The sequence below is a fragment of the Schistocerca piceifrons genome, chromosome 11 (genome assembly GCF_021461385.2).
Source record: "Schistocerca piceifrons isolate TAMUIC-IGC-003096 chromosome 11, iqSchPice1.1, whole genome shotgun sequence".
Lineage (NCBI taxonomy): Eukaryota > Metazoa > Arthropoda > Insecta > Orthoptera > Acrididae > Schistocerca > Schistocerca piceifrons.
In genome coordinates this window covers 178,731,475-178,750,901 of record NC_060148.1, presented here as the reverse complement: position 1 = coordinate 178,750,901, position 19,427 = coordinate 178,731,475, and the positions used below count along the sequence as shown (strand labels likewise).

General features: G+C 44.5%; 1 pseudogene; it reads left to right on the top strand.

Annotated features, from left to right (window-relative positions):
- Positions 1–955: 955 nt before the first annotated feature.
- On the top strand, positions 956–1,073 carry LOC124720662 (annotated as a pseudogene).
- The last annotated feature ends 18,354 nt before the right edge of the window (positions 1,074–19,427 follow it).

Sequence of the window (19,427 nt, the reverse complement as noted above, 5' to 3'; positions counted from 1 at the left end):
AAATGGACAGAGAAAGGCAAGAGGAACAGATAGACAGGATATGGGGGAGGAAGAGCTGGACAGAGAAAGAGAGAGAGGAGTAAGAGATTGACAGAGAGGGGTAGAGGAAGAGATGGACAGAAAGAAGGGAAGGAGAGATATGAACAGAGAGAGGAGGAGACGAGGAGATAGATAGTGGGAGGGGATGTGGAAGATAGGCAGACGGGGCAGGAAGAGGAGATTGGCAGGGAGATGGGTAGGAGTAGATCAACTCAGGAAGGGAAGAGGTTGAGAAGGATAGGTAGAGGGGGAAGAAGAAGTGGACAGAGAGGAGAAAGAGTAAGAAGTGGACAGAGATATGGGGGAGGAAGATATGGACAGAGAGAAGGTGTGGAAGAGATGGACAGAGAGAGGGAGAAGGAGCATGTGAAGTAGCACAGGATAACATATTTCTCGTTAATGGACTGACATAGAAGAAGGTTTTTTTTTTTTTTTCTTTTTAGTTTGCAGGAACTGCCCTTTGGGGTGAGACGAATTCTCAGGGAATGCTCGTCCCCGTAGATCGGAAATACAAAAGGTTTATTTGATATTAGTAAACTGTAGGAGCATCCAAGGGAAATTTCCAAAATTAGTATCGCTTATTGAAGGTTATAATGCCCAGATATTAATACGACTAAAAAGTTGATTGAAACCGGAAGTGGGGAACAATCGAATTCAAAGTCCAGATCGTAATGCTTATCGAAAGGATAGAATAGTCCCAGTGGTGGCGGCGCATTTATTACATTCAAGAGGTCGATAGCATCTAGGAAGGTTAACGCGGATTCCGAATGTGAATTAATCTGGGTGAAGTTAAGTATCAAAGGACGGTGAGAAATGCTTTTATAGACCACCTGAAGCAGGAACTGTAACGGCATCGTTAATTACCTCCCTGACCGTGCCGTGACTTCAAATTACTTCGAGCAGACAGTTAGAGAAGGCCAGCGGCCTTGCCGCAGTGGTAACACCGGTTCCCGTCAGATCACCGAAGTTAAGCGCTGTCGGGCTGGGCTAGCACTTGGATAGGTGATCATCCAGTCTCCCGAGCGCTGTTGGCGAGCGGGGCGCACTCAGCCCTTGTGAGGCAAACTGATCGAGAAGTACCGGCTCCTACGGCCGGGAGAGCTGTGTGCTGACCACATGCCCCTCCATATCCCCATCCAATGACGTCTTTGAGCTGAACATGACACGTCGGCCGATTGGTACCTTTGGCCTTCATGGCCTGTTCGTGCGAGGTTTAGCTTATTTTAGACAATTAGAGAACCAACTCGTGAAGGTGACGTTTTAGACCTCCTCGCAAGACACACATCCGAAATTATCGAATCTGTGACCACAACGCTGTATTGGAGCTACTACAACCGGTATCACGAGGAATGTCCATTACAATTATCCGGGCTGTTATGCGAGCCAGTGGGTGTGTTGGACCTTCCATCGAGCTACGGACCCCCTTGATGATGTCTCCCGCAGTCGGAGACGAAACGTTGGGAATCGACACAGAATTCATCAACCGACCACGGCATAACAGCCCGGATAATTATAATGGACATGATATTTCCGGCCGTGAAAGTCTACATTTTAGTATCACGAGGAATGTTAAGAAAGGTGGGGAAACATGTTTGCTTAGCGAGAGTGAGAGGATGTAAGTTGCAGATTATCTGAGTAGTCAACATCAAATACTTAGTGCTGAGGACGAAGATGAGAAATGCAAATGTAAAAAATTGGAAAGCCTCGTTCGTTAGGGAAGTGTAGGTATGTTCCGAGCAAGGTCTTAAGGGATGGGGAAGACCAACCGTGATTTAGTGGCCGTGTTAGAAATCTGCTACGGAGAGCTACATCACAGATTCGAGAGAAGTTGGTTCAATAATGATAACAATGGCGTGTGACGAGGGCCTCGCCTGGTGGAAGTCTTTCGATTTGACGCCACTTCGGCGACTTGCGCGGCGATGGGGAAGCAATGATGATGATTAGGACAACACTCAGTGCCTGAGCCGAGAAAATCTCCGACCCAACCGGGAATCGAACCCGGGCCCTTATGATTGACAGTCTGTCGCGCTGACTACTGAGCTACCGGGGCGGACAGAAGTCGGTTCAAATGGCTCTGAGCACTATGGGACTTAACATCTACGGTGATCAGTCCCCTAGAACTTAGAACTACTTAAACCTAACTAACCTAAGGACATCACACACATCCATGCCCGAGGCAGGATTCGAATCTGCGACCGTAGCGGTCGTGCGGTTCCAGACTGGAGCGCCTGGAACCTCTCGCCCATCCCGGCCGGCTTGAGAAGTCAAATCCTAGCAGACAAACAAAAGGTGAGCGAAGCGAAAATGGGTATGAGGAGAGCAATGAGACAAGCGCTCAGTGACTCTGAAAGTAAAATTTTGCCAAATGATCTGCCAAAAAATTCCAAATGGTTTCCGTCTTCCGCAGAATCAGTAAGAGGTTCGGAAGAATCTATTCGGTCACTCAGTGACCATAGTGGCACCGAACCGGAAGATAACAGACCGTGGTGTGAAGTACTGTCGTCTCACCGCAGTAGATTGTAACACGGTCTCATCTTTCAATCATCTTACGAAAATCGGGAAGGCACGTTTTGACGTAATCGATCGTGGAATGGGAAAGCAACTACTGTACCTTAGAAATGTACCTTTACAGCTGTACTGCAGCAGCGCCATTACAATAGCACTCAAACTGAGAATTAAGACAACAGTTTGCCCGCCTAACAAGCGTTCTCGCTCCCCACGCCCGGGTTCCCGGGTTCGATTCCCGGCGGGGTCAGGGATTTTCTCTGCCTCGTGATGGCTGGGTGTTGTGTGCTGTCCTTAAGTTAGTTAGGTTTAAGTAGTTCTAAGTTCTAGGGGACTGATGACCATAGATGTTAAGTCCCATAGTTCTCAGAGCCATTTGAGCCGCCTAACAAGCTTGATTTTCTTCCTGTGTTGCATGTTCACATTGCGTAATTTCTCTTGGTACGTCCAACAGTGTTATGAGAGAACTCCGGGGAACATCTTTTGGCAACACTGGGGGTTTGCTGACTCGAGATAACCCACCGTTCGGCCGTTTTAGCAAACTTTTGCAACTGGATGGACCAAGAGACCGTTTTCTTCCCACGATCTCACACAAGGAAATGAAGATGTCGCGTAACATACGCAAAACATGATGACCACTGCCTACCGCTAGGTTGGATGCCGCCTGGTGGCTTTGCGGCCACGTGATGTCGTAACGAATGTATGTAAGAGGAGCACACACGGATGGGGGATAACGCTAGCGAAGACGTGGGACGAAAATGGTGTAATCCACTCAGATAAGTTGAGCCTTGTGTCGGCTCTCAACATATATCGCGCAGTAAAAATTGTCCTGAGACCTTCCATCCCATCGTTAATTGATTCGTTCATATTTATCGTTATGCTGCGTACGATTCTGTTGAGATGCCCCTCCGGCGGCGTGTCTGGTCTTATCGATCTTCGAGTCGTTGCTTCCTGTTAGCCTTGTGTAAGGGAATAAGTTCTTTGGGGGGTATGGCCGGTTGGTTGCCTAGCGGTGACGAGTCGGTCGGTCGGTTTTTAAAATCGGGAACGACAGAATGTCGTACAAGGAGACCGCGGTGTGGCGTGGCGCTGGAGAGCTGGCTGTTGTCCCGAGAAGCCGCGTGGTCTATCCTGGCGGTGCGAGACGAGTGGGACGAGCTGACGGGACAAGGCTGTAAGCTCTTGCTGTGAGCACCCGGGGGCCACGGCTGTGGTTCCGAGTCACTACTTGGTGGGAGCGGCAACGCACGTCATTAAATTGTCCCTCTGGAGGCGGGAATGATGGATTAGTAATTCGCCTAACCTGAGGAGCGGTATTTCGCCGCCGTGGGTGCAGAGAAGACGAGGGCTCCGGTGAGAGAGCGCGTGGCTGCGTGACTGCACCCAGTTGGGTACGCTGGCGACGTGGACACGGTCGGGTGTGAGGAGCCTTTGCATCGGAGTTCACCTGCTGTTTCTCTGATAAACTGCAAGTTAAGTTGGTTAAAGGTTTAGATGTTAATTCAAGAATTTTGGTTTGTGCAACCAGCGTCTTTTTTGCCTTGTGGCCTCCTGCGTTCGGGTTTCCTGTCCCTGTCGCCGGTGTAATTATAGACAGTGATCTTTTGGCTTCTTATTAGTACTGCCTGGCAGGAAGTGTATTTTTGGGCAGGGATTATGGTTCCTGATTTGATTCCTTCTCCTCCCCTGGCCGATGTGATTGCTGAACGTGAGGCGTTGTGGGTCTGTTAGTCCGCTTCTAGCCTGAGCATCCACAGGGACACAATTGTGGCCGCCCTAACACGCGGTCGGTTAATCATTTCTATCCCAGGACATTTTGGTGGCAGGACATGGTATTAAAGTTGTGAGTTATCGTAAAATGTTAAATGGATGTATTTTACTCTGATTGTTTTTCGCCACTGTTTAAAAAGGTTAAATTTGCCTTTCATTGGTGGGTTTTTTAAATTACGGGGCTTTAAAATTGTTAGTTATTGTAAAAGGTGAATGACTGTATCTTTACTCTGATTGTTTTAATCTACTTGGCATCCTTTGAAAATGCTAGTTCTGCGTCCCTGTTAACGAGCCCTTGTAATTTAATATCTTGTTGTGCCAAAGTTATAAGAAGTTGGCTCCGTACATGTTCAGTAGCGAAATTGTATGCAAATTGGTGGTTTCTTTGTTTCATTACTTGGAAAGTTTTAATTTTGTTATTAAATGCTTTGTCGAAGTCTATTTTAAGTAAAATGGCTTGGCTATTAACGGCAAGGTAAAGTTTTTAATTTCATAACTTGGAAAATTTTGATTTGTTATCAAATGTTTTATCGAAGTCGGTTTTTAAGTAAACTGGCTTGGTCGTTAACTGTAAAGTAATTGGTTTGAAAAGGCACTCATACCTGCTAGCTTTTTGAGGTTGTTCCTTGTCAAGTTATACAGAAATGACTTTTGACGTTTGAAGCAATCAATAAAAAAATTGTATATTGCAACTCGACAGTAATCAACTAATTTTTGACCCGTTTCCCAACTAGGGGTTTACCTTGATTAATCGTAACACCCGTCTCATAAGTGAATTTGACGAAGGGCAAATTATTATTGTGGTGTCACCGCCAGACACCACACTTGCTAGGTGGTAGTTTAAATCGGCCGCGGTCCATGTAGTACATGTCGGACCCGCGTGTCGCCACTGTGATCGCAGACCTAGCGCCACCACCAAGGCAGGTCTCGTGATACGAGAGTGGACTCGGCCCCAGTTGTACGAGAACCAAGCTACCGCCCAGTTGTACGAGAACCAAGCTACCGCCCAGTTGTACGCGAACCTAGCTATCGCCCAGTTGTACGAAGCCTTTCTCTCTCATTAGCCGAGAGACAGAATAGCCATCAGAAGTTAATGGCTACGAACTAGCAAGGAGCCATTTGTATCAGTGCCAATAGCTTACGAGAAATCAAGAGAGATGTATTCCAAGGAATAAATAAAAGATAAGTAAAAAGTATCTACATACTTTTCTTCTTATTCATTCATAAGTTCTCATGTTCCAGACTTCACGCCCGTCTGCTTATTGCCGTTCGTGCACTATCGGCCACAGCGTTAGCGTGCCTTTCTTTTGGCTACTACCGTGTGGCGTAACAGTCTTGTTACGTCACTACAATTATTATGCAGGGCGTGTGAACGAGTGTCTCGAAAAGAGTGAAACTGGTGGAATGATCACGTGCTACGATTGTGAACATTTAGGGAACGAGGTAGGAGGTGCCACTAGGTGCTATATGGTTGGACGTCCACGAGTCTTTACAGAACGTGAGGTTCGGAGGCTTATCTGCACTGTAAAGCAGGATAGGTGTCGATCTGCGGCATCTGTGGCAGAAGAGCTCACCGCTGGTGAACGCACAAGTGTTTCAGGGCACACCGTTCATCGTACATTGTAGCACATGGAACTCAGCACCATACCACACGTTGACCCAACGACATCGTCAATTACGACTGCAGTGGGAATGGGACTATCAGATTCGACCGTCGACCAATGGAAACGTTTCTGCTCTTCGGGTTAATCACATTTTTACTACCCTGTATCGTTGGTCATCTCCACAAACGCCACCATCGCGGTGAAAGCCGGTTGGGAACGTGCAGTGCGCCACCGACGCAGACTGGTGGCAGCTGTATTATGCTATGGGAGACATTCTCCTGCGCTTGCATGGGACCTGTGGTAAAAGTCGAAGACACTCTGACTGCTGCCTACCGTATGCATTCATTCATGCTTGATGTCCTCCCCAACAGCGATGTGATATTTCAGTTTAACTGTCGGTGTCTCGGAGCCAGCGCCACGCTACAGTGGTTTGAGAAAAGTTATAATGAATTCACGTCGTCGTCTCGGTGACCAAACTCTCCTGATCCAAATCCTATGGAACCCATCTGGGTCGCTATCGGTCGTCATCACCGCGTACGCAAATCAGCGGCCCTTTATTTACGCCAATTACATGATCTGGGCGTAGACATCCAATGCCACATACCTCCACAAACCTTCCAACAAAATGGTTCAAATGGTTCTAAGCACTATGGGACTTAACATCTGAGGTCATCAGTCCCCTAGACTTAGAACTGCTTAAACCTAATTAACCTTAGGACATCACACACATCCGTCCGAGGCAGGATTCGGACCTGTGACCGTAGCAGCAGAGCTGTTCCGGACTGAAGCGCCTTCCAACAAACTGTCGGATTCCTGATACGCAGAATCAGTGTTGTATTTCGTTCCAAAGACGGACATACAAGCAGTTAATCAGGTGGTCATAAAGTTTTGGCTCATTGGTGTATCAAATAGTGAGAAACATTGGCTCCTCATGAATGAGTCTTTGGTGTCAATTCTCACAAAATAGCTAAGGATTAATAATTATAAGGAGTAAACTATCTACTGAATTGAAAGTCTTGGTTCAAAACAATCGCAGTTTCATGTGCTCTTTGCGAGCACAAACATCAAAAGGTAATAATGATAAAGAAAATATAAACAAAACAGATGCAGATACCGAACATTGAAAGAATTTAACTCAGTACAAAACCAGGTTGAAAAGGCCCACAAAGAGTACATACGACACTAAGTGACTCTCATCGCATTCTAAAATGTGTACTCGCGGTTGGGATCACAATGATGACTCCAGTTGCGCCAGGAAACAAGGCGTAGAGTCTACATGGGACCCACTTGGTCATGGACGAGTCCTCGAGTTCGAGACAACAGTTGAATCGTGATGTGTGACCACATTTAGTATGAAACGAATTGGAAGCATTGGAATATGATCCTCCTGTGATAGCCTGTGAGACAGGCTGCTCTCACCAGACTCGGCAGCTCGAGATGAGATGAGATCTCCATCTGCTGCAGCTGCAGGCAACAGCAGTTCTTCAGTGATGGTGTGACGAGCCAAGTCTGGGGACAGCATGTGGCAGCTTCATTTGTGGCTCTACATAGAGAGCCCATCTCCACCCACGGTCCTTCCATGACTCCAGGTACTGTGCCATCTTCTCTGTACCTGTAAAGAGTGCCCTAATAATTCTACACTTCCTCTCTGTTCCACACAAAATCTGCACAAATGAGTTTCCACCAATGGGAGTGGCACAGCCAATGAATGTTGTTGTTGTGGTTTTCAGTCCTGAGACTGGTTTGATGCAGCGCTCCATGCTACTCTATCCTGTGCAAGCTTCTTCATCTCCCAGTACCTACTGCAACCTACATCCTTCTAAATCTGCTTGGTGTATTCATCTCTTGGTCTCCCTCTACGATTTTTACCCTCCACGCTACCCTCCATTACTAAATTGGTGATCCCTTGACGCCTCAGAACATGTCCTACCGACCGATCCCTTTTTCTAGTCAAGTTGTGCCACAAATTTCTCTTCTCCCCAATCCTATTCAACACCTCCTCATTAGTTATGAGATCTACCCATCTAATGTTCAGCATTCTTCTGTAGCACCACATTTCGAAAGCTTCTATTCTCTTCTTGTCCAAACTATTTATCGTCCATGTTTCACTTCCATACATGGCTACACTCCATACAAATACTTTGAGAAACAACTTCCTGACACTTAAATCTATACTCAGTGTTCACAAACTTCTCTTCTTCAGAAACGCTTTCCTTGCCATTGCCAGTCTACATTTTATATCCTCTCTACTTCGACCTTCATCAGTTATTTTGCTCCCCAAATAGCAAAACTCCTTTACTACTTTAAGTGTCTCATTTCCTAATCTAATACCCTCAGTATCATCCGACTTAATTGGACTACATTCCATTATCCTCGTTTTGCTTTTGTTGTGTTTTCAAGACACTGTCCATTCAGTTCAACTGCTCTTCTAGGTCCTTTGCTGTCTCTGACAGAATTACAATGTCATCGGCGAACCTCAAAGTTTTTATTTCTTCTCCATGGATTTTAATACCTTCTCTGAATTTTTCTTTTGTTTCCTCCACTGCTTGCTCAAAATACAGATTGAATAACATCGGGAAGAGGCTGCAACCCGGTCTCACTCCCTTCCCAACCACTGCTTCCCTTTCATGCCCCTCAACTCTTATAACTGCCATTTGGTTTCTATACAAATTGTAAATAGCCTTTCGCCCCCTATATTTTACCCTTGCCACCTTCATAATTTGAAAGAGAATATTCCAGTCAACATTGTCAAAAGCTTTCTCTAAGCCAATGAATAACTAATACGATTTTTTCTCCACTGTGTTCCAACACTCCATCCAACAGATACCTGCATTCTCACACATGAAATTTAGAGAACTGTAGTTCAAAACTCCCACCTAGCCGATATATTTTTAGTCAACTAGTGAACTGCCTTCCCACGGTGCAAATGAGAGAAATTTGCATCCCATGTGGAGTGGTGTCTAGATATTGCCATACCCCTCCACAAGTAGGAAAGGAGAAAATCTTTAACAATGACTTCCCTCAATTTTTTTGGAAGGCCAGTCAGTTAAAATATAGCACTATAATGTTCATTGAGCAGAGATTCCTAATAGTAAAATAATTTATTTAGCACTGGTCTATAGGCATGTCGGTGTACTTTGGACCAAGCTTTTTAGAAAAAATCCCCTACTTCCAAGTGCAGGAACTGCAGCGCTGAAGAATTCTGCTTGCAGACAGTACCACACATCCTGTGCAGCTTACGTACTGCTGAGAATTCAGGCCACTGACCTCTGCATCGATGCTGAGATGCTATTCCCAAACAGTTGGAGAGCCTCTGCAATACTATTCGAGTTCAGTGGGAATAAAAAGTGGACTAAGGCACAAATGGGAATTAGGACTGAGGAAGGAAGTGTGCTAGGTAGTCCGTGCAGTTGTGCAAAGCCACTGTACCAGGGTGCTGCAGTGGTCAGCACATCTACCTCGTGAGCCAGAACCTGGATACGAATCCCAGCCTTCATACATACTTTTATTTGTCATTTCAGTCAGCATATATACATCACAGATATTTGAGACACGAAAAGCTCTCTGGAACCATATAGTTTCATTTTATTAAGGCATCTATGCACGAGTTTCAGGCATGAACCCCCGATTTCTTCGATGCCGAGGTGCTATTCCCACACAGTTGGAGATGCTCTGTAGTGCTGCTCGAGTTTAGTGGGAATACCGCGTGGGCTCTGGCGTGAATGGTAATTTGAATTGAGGCGTGCTAGAATAGTCTGCACAGTTGTGCAAAGCCTCTTTACCAGGGTGGCGAAGGGTCAGCCCATCTGCATAGTGAGTAGGAGACCCGGTTCGAATCGGGGCTCGGTACAAATTTTCATTCGGGGCTTCTGTCTGCATGTATACATTGCAGTGATCCTTGCTTTAGTAGCCACGTCTGCCTTCCACGCTCTCAGCCACTGACCACTACAGGTTTTCCCGCCTTCGTAGCCGGCCGCTGTGGCCGAGTGGTTCTAGGCGCTTCAGTCTGGTCATGGATATGTGTGATGGGCATGGACATGTCTCGGGCATGGATATGTGTGATGTCCTTAGCTAAGAAAGGTTTCAGTAGTTGTAAGTTCTAGGGGACTGATGACCTGATATGTTAGGTCCCATAGTGCTCAGAGCCATTTGAACCCTCCTGCGTGACGTGGCTAACCCACAACTCTGTGGCGTTGTACAACTCATTCGGTAGAGGACGAGCAGACAAATGTACAGCTCACAAAAGGATTTAGGTGCACCTTAGTGGCTGGATCTTTTCAGTCACTGACATTCTCCAAGGTGTCCCGTTACAAAATCAGTGAAGTAACTAAAATAGAATAGATAATAGTAATGTTAAAAATGGGGGTATCTATTTATAAGACATGCTCGAGGTGGTGTCCATGCATGTCCCTGAAACTCCACAAGCAGTTCGGCTAGAGATAATTCAATGGTACCTGAGGCATACCGCTTATGTGTGTTACACCCTGTATTAACATGTATATATACAAAACGGTACAATGGACACAGAGAGTCCTTGATAAACTTGTATAATAGGAATGATATATGAAACGCATCAGTTCAAACCTGGCTCACGTTTTCAACACCACAAAACAAAGAGATGCATGAAATAACAAAATTAGCATAACATATCAACTTTTTGATAGACAGAAATTCTTACTACTTTCTGGAGCAGCACTTGCCGAATAATCTTCCAGCATAACAATTAATACACAGCGCAATAAACATATAAATAGAAAAAAAATCACATGACAATATTTGTAAATGAATAATTTGATAACATGCAGTCTCCACATTATCTCAGATGGAATAATACGCAACGAATGGAAATATACTGTGATACCAGCTGCTAACGGCAAATTTTGTCACATACATATCAAAAACCAGAACATTACAATCGTTTATAAAACATCTTGCACAACACACTTCTATGTGTAGGACACAATACTGTTTTTGCCTGAATACTATGGTAATGGGGCTTTGGTTGTACTTTAGATATCAAATTGATATGAAAATTAATTAAAATGATCGATTAATTCTCCTCTACACACCCCAACACCCCGTCCCCACGTCCACCTCAGATGGTTCGTGGGACACTGCCCCCTCCCCTTCCCACCCCTCACCACACAACCGGCCCTACTGCTGGGAATTGCAAATTTTGGTGGTGAATTCAAATAATGGTTGGAATTTCTAAAATGGCATGAATTTCTTTGTCCCAAGTCTATGCTGAAATTAAACTCCACACGGGAATTGGTGGAAAATCGAAAATGGCGGTGCCCTTCATGTGTCTTGAACCCAGCCCAAGTGCACCCCCCTCCCCCCCCCCCCCCTACCCACACAGGGGAACTATCTGGATGCATGAGAGAAAGTTTAGGTTAGCGTACTTCATTTATTTTGTGTGGGTGAACACAAGTGAAGATCAGTTCTACTTACATAATTAATCATAATGATCGGTCCTAATTACACACCTACACTATGTGATCAAAAGTATTGAATGGTGGCTACACTAAGTCACAGCGCCAGAGATACAGGGTGTTACAAAAAGGTACGGCCAAACTTTCAGGAAACATTCCTCACACACAAATAAAGCAAAGATGTTATGTGGACGTGTGTCCGGTTACGCTTAATTTCCATGTTAGAGCTCATTTTAGTTTCGTCAGTATCTACTGTACTTCCTCGATTCACTGCCAGTTCGCCCAATTGAATTCGGTGCTTGTGTTGACATGTGACTCATTGCTCCACAGTACTAGCATCAAGCACATCAGTAGGTAGCATCAACAGGTTAGTGTTCATCACGAACGTGGTTTTGCAGTCAGTGCAAAGTTTACAAACGCGGAGTTGGCAGATGCCCATTTGATGTATGGATTAGCACGGGGCAATAGCCGTGGCGCGGTACGTTTGTATCGGGACAGATTTCCAGAACGAAGGTGTCCCGACAGGAAGACGTCGAAGCAATTGATCGGCGTCTCAGGGAGCACGGAACATTCCAGCCTATGACTCGCGACTGGGGAAGACCTAGAACGACGAGGACACCTGCAATGGACGAGGCAATTCTTCGTGCAGTTGACGATAACCCTAATGTCAGCGTCAGAGAAGTTGCTGCTGCACAAGGTAACGTTGACCACGTCACTGTATGGAGAGTGCTACGGGAGGACCAGTTGTTTCCGTACTATGTACAGCGTGTGCAGGCACTATCAGCAGCTGATTAGCCTCCACGGGTACACTTCTGCGAATGGTTCATCCAACAATGTGTCAATCCTCTGTTGCTGTGTGTTTCCATTCCATGATTAATGTGATTTGAAGAGAAGTAATAAAATGAGCTCTAACATGGAAAGTAAGCATTTCTGAACACATGTCCACATAACATATTTTCTTTCTTTACGTGTGAGGAATGTTTCCGGAAAGTTTGGCCATACCTTTTTGTAACACCCTGAATATGGTGGTATTGCTGACACACCCATGTGTTGTTGATTTTATGTGAGGATATTTGGATGTCTTATACACTAGCCTAATAAATTCCCCTCTTCCCAATGATTTACATGCATGCATTTTGGATAGGACAATCATGAAAAGTTTAGTAACACTCACTTCTTACCTAGATGAGGCTCAACAAGTGTTGCAGATGATGGATATATTGGAAACTGACAGTCTGAAAATAATTCCATGTACTGCTACGAAACATCAGAGAGCTTGTCTGAAAGCTCATGAAGTGATGAACTTCATGGGAACTTAAAAGTCTGGAAACAGTTCTACGTGTTCATTTACTTACAGTCTATTGGGTACGGATCTGCAACACGCGCCTGGCATGTGTACAGAGTTGGTTAGTGTTGCTGGCCTGAAATTGTTACTGTAAGCAGCTGACCTTCGCTATTTTTGTTTATATGTTACAACTCTCATACTTTCCCACATCTGTATGAGGACGTCTGCAAACTGTGCATTTTTGGTATTATTTTTTAGTCTTGCAATAAGTTATTCGTTAACTGACAGCTTGTTGACTGCACTTAACGTTCTGGAACATAAGCGTTTCACTTCTCCCTACCTGCAGAATGTCTCTCCCCGACAGCGTAGTTTGTAGACGAACAGTTGGCAAGCTATGCATTCGAACCGCAACTGTCCACCGCTCGCAGCTCTATACACATACACGTGAAGACTCGCATGTTACCACTCGTGAAGTCTCGATTTCAATCACTTTTCCATAACTTTCCGCCGTACTACAGTCCTACAAATAGCAAAATACACTTCCCGAAACGCTTCGGTAAGGGATATAAACACATTTAAATTCGTCCTGCTAAATAGCATAACATCTTTCATGCAAGTTATGTTAGCGATATTTTGGAACAACATCGTCTATATTCTCCAGTGGTAACAAACCAAGGCATCTTGCTGCGCCGGTCACACCTCCTTTTATACTCTTAAATATCCACGATGATGCCCAAGACCATACCAGTTGCGGTGTATTGTGTGCTAGATGTTTGTCGGGTGGATGGCGATAGTCCTTTGCATTATTCATATGTACGACACAGGACAGCACATTAGTCAGACGGTGTAGTACCGCATTATACGTGAATGAGTACAGATGCAGTGCATTTTTATTTTCCGTATTTCCACGTCTATGCGAGTATAGCATAATGCCCTCAGCAACATGCTTTGCTGTGGAGGCTGGTCAAAGGCCATTGCCTTCTGGCTGCATGCGTAATGGTCCACAGAAGTAATAGCAGCTGTCCGTTTCCTGACCAGTGGACGTTCGAAAAAGCGACCTGGAAATTTCTCCGGAATTTCGGTGTTGTTCCAGGGGGAGGGGGTGGGCTGTCTTTCTGATAAATAAATTTAACAGATTGCAGGAAGTGTTCATCAGCGACTGTGTTACACAGTACACAATTACACAGTATATCACAGCCACCAGATGGATCTCTTTGTGAACAATAAGCAACAAGGCAGAACAGGTCTGCATCTCTGTGTACGGTGAGGAGAGAGAGTTATGAGGTGGGGGGGGGGGGGGTGGTGGTAGGGGGGAGGTAAGACTAGCTTGAGGAGAACACACCTGCAACTGCCACCTGTCTCTCCTGGTGCAGTCCCTCGCGGTCGGTTTTTGTGGTAGTTATTACCATTTTGTGCAATCGCAAGTTACATTATGACCCTTTGTTTACGGGTGCTGGATTTTTTCGCGACAGTTTCGATGTGTAATTTTCCATCAGTTGTGGTAGCATGTACTGGCCTTCCTGAATTTCGAGTACCTGGGTAACAGGCTGACTGTCGAGCACAGCTCCAGGAGGCGTCTGTAGCGAACTCCGACGTAAAACAGCCACAGAAGCAGTCCTCAGCTCTAATACACTTGTTAAACTCCTCTCTTTCCATTACCAACACCTCATCAGTTGTACATATTTCCTGCGAAAAATATAGTATCTTCCACTCCAGCCTTTTTGCTCTCAGCTTGTTGGCGAAGGGATCATTCTACATAGAGTTTGAGCACGTCCGCCGATACGTTCGAGTAGTACTGTGAACCATTTTCCTGGCAGGATAACACCAGTTGTATGACATCGTCAATTTTTGAGCTGTGTCGCTATTTCAGGCTTCTTTCTGTAGCGATATACATTTAGATGTATAATGAGGATTGGTATTTATGATTTGTTACATAATTAGGACTTAGCACCGATCTTTACTCAAGTTCACCACACAGAATAAATAAAGTACATTAACCTAACCTCCCTCTCTTGCATCTGGACAGTTTCCATGAGGGGGGGGGGGGGAGGGGAGGAGAGGTGCATTGAGCTCTCCGATCAGAATGACCAGGGCTCGAATCCTGGAAAGGGCATTGCCATTTTGAACTTCCACCAACTATTGGATGGGGTGGGGTGGGATGTCAGCGCTGCCTTGGGACAAAAATAAGTCCCATGATTTTCGAAATTCCCACACATTTTTTAATGTACTGCCAAAATTTGAAATCCTGTCAAATTTCGAAATTCCTGCCAATAGGGTAGGGAGGTGGAGGGGGGGGGGGTTGGATAGGGGGGTGGTGGGGGGGAAGGCGGTGAGGGGGAGGGGGAAGGGGGACCCAGGAGCAGGCTGGGGAAAACCATGACGTCATCTGGGGGTTGGGGTGGGAGTGCGGGGAATTAGTTGATCAGTTTAATTAATTTGTGTATCAATTTGATATCAGAACCACATCCAGAGTCCCATTACCCTACTACAGTGGCCTATCCAGGATTTTGTTTTGAGAGCGACTAGTCCGAACTAAGTGTAGGCTTTCTCAAATTAATATACTAAATGGCAGACATAATTTTATTTTCCTCATTTAATGCATAGGGAGTCTCCTCGAATAACGCTTTTACCAATCATTCAATGACTTCGACAGGTTGAAGGCTGCCAGATATATCTCAGTAAGTATACACAGCAGCCAAACAATTGAACCTGTCATCCGTCATTGTCGTACGAATGTATGACTTTATCAGTTTAAGTGAAGAGAAGCTATGCTCCACACTACAAGTAGATTCCGATAATATAGCGAGAATTTGTAACACAATTTTTGTATTAGGAAAAAATTCATTTGTCTCTTGATATGCCTCTGAAGCGGTTTTTTTCTGTTCCTCATGTCTCCAGAGCTCCTTACAAAGAGTTATTTCTCCAGATAACGAGAGAGGATGAGGCAAGTCGCTGCTGTAAACACGTGCAGCTGCCACTAAATCACTCAATAGAGGAAAGTCCACTGGACCTGACGGGATACCAATTCGATTCTACACAGAGTAAGCGAAAGAACTTGCCCCTCCTTCTAACAGCCGTGTACCGCAAGTCTCTAGAGGAACGGAGGGTTCAAAATGATTGGAAAAGAGCACAGGTAGTCCCAGTCTTCAAGAAGGGTCGTCGAGCAGATGCGCAAAACTATAGACCTATATCTCTGACGTCGATCTGTTGTAGAATTTTAGAACATGTTTTTTGCTCGAGTATCATGTCGTTTTTGGAAACCCTGAATCTACTAAGTAGGAATCAACATGGATTCCGGAAACAGCGATCTTGTGACACCCAACTCGGTTTATTTGTTCATGAGACCCAGAAAATATCAGATACAAGCTCCCAAGTAGATGCCATTTTTCTTGACTTCCGGAAGGCGTTCGATACAGTTCCGCACTGTCGCCTGATAAACAAAGTAAGAGCCTACGGAATATCAGACCAGCTGTGTGGCTGGATTGAAAAGTTTTTAACAAACAGAACACAGCATGTTGTTATCAATGGAGAAACGTCTACAGACGTTAAAGTAACCTCTGGCGTGCCACAGGGGAGTGTTATGGGACCATTGCTCTTCACAATATATATAAATGACCTAGTAGATAGTGTCGGAAGTTCCATGCGGCTTTTCGCGGATGATGCTGTAGTATACAGAGAAGTTGCAGTATTAGAAAATTGTAGCGAAATGCAGGAAGATCTGCAGCGGATAGGCACTTGGTGCAGGGAGTGGCAACTGTCCCTTAACATAGACAAATGTAATGTATTGCGAATACATAGAAAGAAGGATCCTTTATTGTATGATTATTTGATAGCGGAACAAACACTGGTAGCAGTTACTTCTGTAAAATATCTGGGAGTATGCGTGCGGAACGATTTGAAGTGGAATGATCATATAAAATTAATTGTTGGTAAGGCAGGTACCAGGTTGAGATTCATTGGGAGAGTCCTTAGGGAATGTAGTCCATCAACAAAGGAGGTGGCTTACAAAACACTCGTTCGACCTATACCTGAGTATTGCTCATCAGTGTGGGATCCGTACCAGATCGGTTTGACGGAGAAGATAGAGAAGATCCAAAGAAGAGCGGCGCGTTTCGTCACAGGGTTATTTGGTAACCGTGATAGCGTTACGGAGATGTTTAATAAACACAAGTGGCAGACTCTGCAAGAGAGGCGCTCTGCATCGTTGTGTAGCTTGCTGTCCAGGTTTCGAGAGGGTGCGTTTCTGGATGAGGTATCGAATATATTGCTTCCCCCTACTTATAACGCCCGAGGAGATCACGAATGTAAAATTAGAGAGATTAGAGTGCGCACGGAGGCTTTCAGATAGTCGTTCTTCCCGCGAACCATACGCGACTGGAACAGGAAAGGGAGGTAATGACAGTGGCACGTAAAGTGCCCTCCGCCACACACTGTTGAGTGGCTTGCGGAGTATAAATGTAGATGTAGATGTAGATGTAGATGTAAAGAGTTCAGATTTCCTGTTTTTACGATGGTACTTGGTATAAGTGTGAACAGGTCGATAACTGCTCTCGAAAAACGACTCCTCAACTGTCCCAATACAAAATCGATGAAAGGAAGGAATACATTCAATCTGAAACAAAAGAAGACATGACATTACTCTGGAACTCGAAAGAACATAAAAGAAAGAAATGCTGCATCAAGCAAAAATCGTGTGAATGTATTAAAGGTTTATGTTACCTGTAGTACTCCGTAGCCTCCGGTGCTTCTATATTTGAGTGATGAGCAGAGCGTTTGGCGATTCTGGGTGCCTGCACTGCAAATGTCCAAAGGTTCTGCAATACGATACTCCTCTTGGAAAATTTCTTCACATTTCCTTCCTCTGTATCGTTCCAGTGTTCTTACTATACTGTCTACTATCCCATAGCAAAGGTTGAGATCTAGTTCAACTGCCTGAAGTTGCCGTGAAAGCGAAACAGTAATCTCACATACAGCGACGGTTACCGTCAAAGTTAAGACAAAGTCATATCGCTGAATAGAAGCCAGAAGACTTGCACTTTCCGATGACGGAGAAGTTCTGTCCATTTCTTCAAGCAACTGCACAACAGAGTCAAAGAGCTCTTTGAACTGAAGGAGTGCATCAAGCCTGTATCACTAGGACTTTGTAACTTGACTCTTTCCACCTCTGGGTGTTTTTCAAGGATAGCTCACTTGATAAGTTCCAACCATTTTGCTGACTCTAGCGCAAAATTGGTAACACGGCTTACAACTCCCATCGTACTGTGAATACTAGTCAAGCTGCAGGCCCTCACGATAGCTAGGTTCAGTTTATGTGCTGCACAAAGCACGTAAGTCGATAGCGGTTGGAGCTGCTTTATTCTGGATTGTACACCACTGAACTTTCGAGACATATTGACATCACCATCATAACCTTGACCTCTCAAATTTTTTTAACTTGTAGACCGACTTGAATCGATTCTTGAACGATTTGATCGCTTAATGCAGCACCAGTCATGTCAGTTGCAGACAGAAAGCGTATGAAGTCTTCGTGTATTGTACTTTTTTGTAAATTCACATACCTGACACATACACTGAGTTTTTCGGTACCACTGGCATCCGTTGTTTCGTCGCCAAGGACAGCATAACATTTTGCTTCTTTGGCTTTGCCGAGTACCTCTTTCATAATGACAGATTGGCAACAATCAACCAACTGATTCTCAGCTGTTTTCCTCAGATGTTTAGAATTTTTTGGCGCTGTCTCTAAATGTTTTTGGGGAAGACGAATGACCTGAGTCAATGATAAATTTTAAGTGCTCGAAATGTTCCTTAGCTCATTACATCTCTCACTGTACCACCATCTCGGCGGCCTCTTAACGGTATGTTTTCTCGACCACATACTATGATCGTCTTTACTATAGGAATCAGCTGATCTCTGTTTGATTTAATCATTTTCATTTTTTTTTCAATTTCGATTAAATTATTTACAACTTTTTCAGGGTTTTCGTATGAAATTTTGAAATGTGTGATTTTTGAAATTTTCATTTTGTGATAATCTGTAGCAGAATGTTTTCTGAAGATTTCTAGTTTTGTATTTGCAAAGTGTACGAGTGACTAAAGATGGACCAGAAAACAGTACGCTAACAATATGCACCGTTCCGTTGTTGGCTATAGACTAGCCAAGAGTATTCCTGTAGCCAATCAGAACGGAACTTTCTTTTTTTTCCATTTTCTGCCTGCTCCGGATATTCATAGTTACGAGGTTGTTCTGAAGACTCCGTCAGATGATCATACTTTCCCTCGTCACTGAGTATTTCTCCTGCCACATAAGAAATATCAAAACGATTTTCAACGTAACTAGTTGATGTACTAGCCGCTCGCACTGACACTGCTTACGGTTCTGTAACAACAGCAAACAAAAACTACAACTTGTACGCGAATCAGAGAATCATACATAAGCAAATCAACAACTTACGAACAGTTAAAATGACTCTTCGGAACTATGTTACAGGGTTATTTAAAAAGGCCAATAACCGTTTACAGGTTTAAAATAAAAGGCATAAATATGAAGCCTTTCTTTTATTATGGGACAAACTTGAAATCAGCTAGTCCCTGTATAAGTCACATACAAACTAACCTACAGGACCAAAATGTATTAAACAGCCGATTTTTCGCGATTTTTGAGTTGCTCTCACAGTAAAAGTTGTCCTTATTGATGACTGCTTTAACCCATTAAAAGATTGTTTACCGACTTTAGGCAGATAACGTGGTATAAAAGTATGAAATTCACACGAGAGGCATGCGCGAGGAGAAATG